Source organism: Manacus candei, unplaced genomic scaffold (assembly GCF_025592945.1).
Source record: "Manacus candei isolate 608988 ecotype Guabito, Panama unplaced genomic scaffold, ASM2559294v1 h1tg000011l, whole genome shotgun sequence".
NCBI lineage: Eukaryota > Metazoa > Chordata > Aves > Passeriformes > Pipridae > Manacus > Manacus candei.
This window is the reverse complement of record NW_026138059.1, coordinates 23070654-23077372: the sequence shown is the minus strand read 5'-3', so window position 1 is coordinate 23077372 and position 6719 is coordinate 23070654.

Below are 6719 nucleotides of genomic sequence, written 5' to 3'. Positions count from 1 at the left end.
CTCCGGCGCGGGCAGCGAGGGGGAAGCCACAAAAACCCGTCCGTCGCCTGTAAGGAAGTGGAGAAGGGTTAAGAAACCAAAGACAAAATGGCCTGCTCGACAATCCTGTGCTTCTGCTGTCAGGGCCCTTGGCAATGGGGCCGCGGTAATTTAAGTTTCAGACTTCGTATTGAAAAAGTTAACGTTGAACCCGTATTTTCAGGCAAGAAATATAATCACTGGGGTAACTACAGGCATCTTTAGCTAGCAAGTGTCGTCAAGCAAACTAATAGAAACACTGCTACGGGATATTAATGAAGGAATTAACAGATTATGGGTTTATTAATGTCAGTTGACACAGTTTGCCAGGAACCCAGACTATCAAACAAATTTGATACTGCTTTAATGAGATTAAGCATTAGACTGATAATGAAGATTGTGATTGAAATAGTGTCTTTAACAAACATCTGACATAATCTTGCATTTAAAAAAACTATAAAAAAATCAATGTAACATGTTAAATGTTAATTTTTAAAACTGGTTAACAACTAGATCATAAAAATAGACTATAGCTGAAGTATTTTCATTCCAAGGGATTGCATGTTTTGTGAGCTTATAGAAGGATCTTTTTGGCATGAATTTTTTCAATACATTTATCAATGCCCTTGATGAAAACATAGCATTACTGCCCAAAAAATTTGCAACATGACACAGAAATAGCTAATGTGGAAAACAATAAAGGTAACAGTTCTATTATATAGACTGACTGATCAATTGCTGAGATAAAAAAAATTGTCCAGTTTTGTTAATTTAGGTGTGATCCCAAACGCAAGCTTATGCACCTAAGAACCAAAAAGAGAATTAAATTTCTAGATTTGGGGCTAAGTCCTAAAATGCAATAGGGCACGATAAAGGAAACCCATCAGAAGAAGAGGGGCTAATGAACAGCAGTTGGGTGCTGACACCACAGTAAAAGTCCTAATCAAAACATTGCATAAATGAGAATTCGAACGATGCAGTGTCTTAGTAGAACAAGTGTCATCAGCTCCAGCACTCCGTGTCCATAATATGTATTCTGGTATCACAGAATCCCAGAATGGCTGAAGCCATGGGAACCTCTGAATATCACCTTGGTCAACCCCCTATTTGTTCAAGCAGGGTCAGCCAGAGTAGGTTGTCCAGGACTGTGTCCCGTTAAATTTTGAGTATCTCCAAGGATGAAGATTCCTCAACCTCCCTGGAAAAACTTCTTGTCTTTGATCACCTGCACAGTAAAAAATGTTTTCTTAAGTTTAAATGGAATTTCCTGTATTTCATGTTGTGACCATTGCCTCTTGTCCTGCCACTGGGCATCACTGGGAAGAGTCTGGTTCCTTTGCCCTTGCTCCCTTTGCCTCACTCCTCCCATCAGGTATTTACAGGCACTGATGAGACCCCCCTGAACCTTCTCTTCTCCAAGTTGAACAGTTCCAGCTTGCTCAGCCTCTCCTTGTATGTCAGATGCCTTAATAATTTCATTACTTTTATGGCCCTTCACTGGACCTACTTCAGCATATCCATGCCTCTCTTCTGCTGGGGAGCCCAGAACTGGTCCCAGCACTCCAAAAGTGCCCCACCAGTGCTGAGCAGAGGAGAAGAGTCCCCCCTCTCATCAGCTGACAGCACTCCCCCCCCCCACACACACACACAGACCCAGGTGCCATTGCTTGCCTTGGCCATAAGGGTGCCTTGCTGGCTTATGTTAATGTTCATACCTCACACAAGAGATCAGTACCTAACTGCCTCCTGCCACAAGTACTCTATGTCACATACACTCCTGGTCCAGGCTGGAAATGACCTCAGAGCTGGGATCCAGTTAAAACCATACGGTTAGCTCATTTCAACATCCTGCTTTTGAGAACCTCTCCAGCCTGCTTCATCACAGTTATTTCACCAAGTAACAGGTAGTCATCGTCAACCAGGCCTTACAGGTTGTTCTTACAGTGCAATGAGGACACAACTCACCATTTCTGGAAAACACTGCTATGGTAATTTAGCGTGATACAATTTCCCCTTCCCTGGAAGAGCAGCTTCAGTCACTGGTGAAGATTAATTTGACTCAAAATACCAGATTTACCCCAAACTACCTGAAATACTGCCCCTCCTCTCCTTCTGTAGGCTCTCATAAAAGCAGTCACCAGCAACAGCATGGCAGAGCAGGCAGCTGGGGTCACTCATAAAGCTCCTACATCTCTTCCACTCAGTTCATCTGGGTAAAAGCACTCCCCTTTGCCTTTAAAAAATGTGCACTTTCCTGCTTGGAACTACTTGCAACTTCTAACCACTAAGGTTCCTTGCACCTTTTTACTGATGGACTAAAAGTCACCTACCAGGAGGAACAATAGAACTGACCCTCAAACTATCTCTCAACCTTTATTTGTATCTTCTGTTGGATGTCTCTCACTGTAACATTGAGTTTTGTGGACCCCTGGTAATTCTTGAAATGTTTTTCAACACCTTTCTTCAAGTGTGGACACCACAATGGCCTACCTTATTGCAGTTGACAGGTTAGACTTGTGGTAGAGGAAGATGTGATGCCACTTTTCTCTCCAGACTGGTATCTCCTGGCAGCAGCCATGGAATGGACTGGACTAAATGCCCAATGACCAATACCTCTTTATCATTTTTTAATTACTTTAACTGAAATGGATTTACAGTCCCAATTACAAACTGACTCTTTCTCCAGTTCTAGCCTGCACTAAACTCATGAGCCTGAAAGGCACAGGATAGAAAGAAAGGAGCAGAATCTGCTCTGTGGAACAGGCAAAACACAGCCCCAAATCCATTCCTTTCTCAAGGAAACATTCCCCACAACCACCTTCTCCCGTCGGTTAGTAGCTGACTCATGACAATTCAGACCATGCATCCAGCAAGAGGGCCATTCATGATACTGTGTTGGGCTACCAGAAGGTTCCCCACACAGTGACCAGAAAGAGGTAAAGCAAGTGAGAGTAAAGCTTATTTCACCCACTTTATTTGGATGGGTGTTTCTCCATTTTTACTGATGACACGGGTTGTCCAGAGGACTAGCCCCTCAGGCCCGGTGTTAGCCTTTGTAAACATCCCTTGTCTGAGCAGGCCCAGGATTTTTCTTTGACTATATGAAACATCCCTCCCCTGCAATCCAGGTTAGTTCAGTCACTGTCCTTGCTCTTCTGACAACAACGCAGTGATTGATCTCATTATTTATTAGGTCTTAGAAGAGGATTGACAGTTTTGGTTATAAAACAGAGGAGGGAAAAAAAACATCCAGAAAGCAGACTTCATCAATCAAAGCATCCTTGAAGCAGAGTATGGAGGCACAACATGAATAGTATAATATTCTAGCTTTTTTGGAAAAAAAACCAAAACTGTTAAACTACTACAAGTCCTGAGAAGACAAAAATCATGTTCAAGAATCATAGAATATCCTGAGTTGGAATGGACCCACAAGGATCATCGAAGTCAATGTTATTTAATTCTTATAAAGAGAATTCCAGTAAGCTGATGCATACGTTGCAGGAGTTTATGCACTGCAGGCTGTGAAGGCTCAAACGCACCCTAAATAGGATTTTAACAAATCAAGGTCATAAAGTCAAGAATGCCGTCTCCAAGCTGCTATCCTAATCAGTTGTGCCCAAAGTGCCCAAGGCACATGTTCTGCACGGAGGCATCTCAGCCCTCACAATGATTGGCAGTTCTGGATGTGTGTCATGGACAACTTCAGCCTGCCTACTCTCCCTTAACAAGTTTGACTTGAGGGGCACATCCAGAAATCCAAGGACCTAAGTTTCAACTCCCTCCTTTGAGTGGATACATCCCTACATCCTACTTTCCCAAAGTCTGTGATATGCAAGACTGTGGGCTGAAATGGTGGCACTTCTTCCTCCTGGGAAACATTCAATTTTCCATTAAAAAAATAAAAATAAAAATTTTAATGACATGATCAGGTGTCTAGAAGCGGTGTGAGTCATTTAGGTCTCTTTCTTAGTTTAACACTAATAATCAAAATGTGTCTCCATTTTGAATGAAGATTTTTTTTAAGGGGAAAATTTTTCTTCATCCCTATACAACATTTGTATAACTGGAACAATAAAACTGTTTTCAAAGCAGTCACATTCAATGTTGAAGCCAAATTTATTTTGACATAATATCCATTCTCTTTACTGGTTTCAAAGATATATTTGACCTTATTCCTCCACAACATAATTTATATCACTAAACTCTACAGGGACAGAACAAAATTCATTTCCTATCCTAGCAGTAGAAATTAATTTTAAAGCCAAAAGAGATGGATGTTCAGAAGCAAAACACATCGCTTCTGATTAAACAATTTGTCAAAATTATTTGGTCACTGCATTTTTTTTTGTCAAAGACTAATACACATATTGTGAATATGAAATTGTAGATTATGCAAAAGCAGCAGAAACAAGTCCAGAGATGCCATGCTTGTCCTTCAAAAAGTGGTTTTCTGGAAAAACATTACTAAAACCTTCCAAGAATAAATGCAGTATTTAACATAAAACTGCCAGAACCTGAATAATACGTGTGAAATTTTCCTCCCAATAGCATATGTCTTCCAAAGAGAGATGTCCTTAAACTGAAATGTCTCCTTCAAATACTTTCTTTCTAATCAAACATGCAATACTTGCTCAGCATCTTCTCCACCTTCCCAGGCTTTACTGGGTTTTTTTTGTTATTTAAATTGCTTATAAATTACTTGTTGCTGGACCATAAGCAATTACCTTGTTTTAATTTGGGCGCGTGCTAAAAGACAACATGAGAAACTAAAACTTCATATTGTAGTATTGGAGCACCTCATTTTATTATGTGGAAGTGTTAATTCATCACATTGTAAATTACATTCCTGTGATTCACCAGCAAACACTTCTGTTATCCATCTGGTATTTCTCCACAAGGCAGTTGTGAGCTCAAAATCCAAGCAGGTATACTAACACAAAGAATTATAATAAATGCCTAAAATCTCTGAAATCAACTAGTACCGTAAAGTATATATAAATGTTTCTTTCACTGCACTATGCTTTCCCTTTAATATTTCCATATTTTACAGCCTTGGAAAATTGTATTATTAAAAGAAAATCCCCATGAACAATGCCCAATGCATCTTTTATACATCTTCAAGTTCAGCTGAGTTCATGGAAGTCCATTCTCCAGTGCCTGTCAGAGACACAAAAGAGGTGTCAGGTGCACTGCAGCAGCTCCAATGCCACCGCGGTCAGAAAATGCTCAAGAAAACCCCCTTGAGGGGGTTGCAACTTGTCATAGTATGAGAAGTGACACCAGAAGACATGTTTCAAGGAATTATAACACTAAGCTGTAAAAGGTGAGCGGTTGCTATTCAGCCGATGACTCAGGAGCACTTGCAAAAAGAAACGGTGGAAAGGTTTTGGATCCCTTCAAGTCCCAGGGCATGGGAGGCAAACTCTGAAAGTGATCTTGGGCTTTTCATTTCTCAAGGTCAGTGAACCTACAGTAAGAAAAGCAGCTGGCCTCCAATAAAACCACAGCTTATTTTGACACATTACAAGGAGACCATGAATATTTATAACATCAAAACAGACTGACATTTAATTTTATTTGTATTAGAATTTGACATATTTTGATTATATGATTGCAAATAATTGAGAGCAAAGGGAGGTGTGTGGTCATACACAATGTATCTTGTATACAGGAGAATATTACAATATATGTTAAGGAAAAAACCTTCAGCTGAACCATAACTATATCCATACTCATGCTCTAATAGAGAGATCTTACTGACCTTGTAGGTCACCTTTACAGCAGTGGAGAGAGGGAACAAATTATGGGTGGACTCAATGATCTTAAAGGTCTTTTTCAACCTAAATGATGCTGTGATTCTATTCTCTAAATATCTGCCTTGCTACTGGGAGCAGCTGCCTGAACTAGCACTCCTGGCTACCCAGACCTGTGGAACTGCTTTGAGCCAAAATCTCTTTAGTATAAACTCACTGACTTTAAACAAAGATTTTTTTACAGTGTGAATGCAAAATACCACCTTAGGTATATGTGCGGGGAGATACATATTTGTTCTAGGGTGCAAGGCAGTATCATATAGCCTGTTCTGAGGGAAAGCATCAGAAAACGTGAAGGCTCAAGGATCCAAAAGGGATCTTCTTTGGTACTTCATACTCAACCTGATAGTTTTCACCAGCCTTTGATCTTTTGCATAAACTGAGTGTCTAAACCTAAATCTCATGGAGAATTTTCACACCATGCTGTGTTCCTGCTTAAAGCAAGGAGTATGTCACTTTGGCTCCCTCATTTATATTTCCATGCGTACTTTAAGTCACCACTTCTTCAAGAAGTTGTGGTATTGAAAGCAATACCATGAAGATTTTCCCCTTCCAAATTTGATCATCTTTGTTCTGGCAATTCAGGGAATCTGTTGTATCCATCACATTAGACAAACTCATTGTAACAGTTCCTGCCCCATGTGGTACAGCCATTGCTGTGGTGCAGTGGAAATCAATAGCAATTTCTCTATGCATCAGGGATTCCCCGCCAATATTTATGTATGACAATTAAATGAGCGTGGGTTCCACTACTCTGAATAAGCCTGGGGCCTTTATCCCTGTTGGTACCTCTGGGAGTATCAATCTGTGTGACACTATGGCCTGATTTAGTTTTTGAAGGCTTCCACCCTTCTTTCTAAAACATCCCTCCCCTCAGTTAAGCTCTGA